We start from the raw sequence: 397 nt of genomic DNA, 5'->3' as shown, positions 1-397 counted from the left end.
TATATATATAAGTTGAAGTTGCTGAGCTTAAAAGATTATTTAAAATCATCAATAAACATTATACTGCAGCTGATAGAACATGCTTCAATCATGACTATCAATATTCACTTAATACTACACATCACATTACACATTTTGCATATAAAAAATCCCATAACTTTTACCTAAGAAATAATCTTAAAAATAAGTTTATGATGCATTTACAGAGTGGACCTCAATATGAAAAAATATAATTACTGTGGGGGGGGGGGGAGCAATGCATGAGTGAAAATGGATGAGAACAGAGAGAGAAGAGAATAAGACTAGGTAGGAAAGAGAGATTGGGTATGAGGAACTGAGAGCGAGGAAAGAAAGGATTAGGAGAAAATGAAGCATGCATCAATAAAAGGGAGAAAGG

General features: G+C 33.2%; 1 protein-coding gene across 1 annotated transcript in view; it reads right to left on the bottom strand.

Moving 5' to 3' along the window:
• Nucleotides 1-397, bottom strand: part of LOC119593653 (neuralized-like protein 4) — a 43,428-nt gene that overhangs the window by 40,581 nt on the left and 2,450 nt on the right.

Source organism: Penaeus monodon, chromosome 32 (assembly GCF_015228065.2).
Source record: "Penaeus monodon isolate SGIC_2016 chromosome 32, NSTDA_Pmon_1, whole genome shotgun sequence".
In the NCBI taxonomy this organism is placed as follows: Eukaryota; Metazoa; Arthropoda; class Malacostraca; order Decapoda; family Penaeidae; genus Penaeus; species Penaeus monodon.
This window is presented reverse-complemented; position numbering and strand designations above follow the sequence as displayed.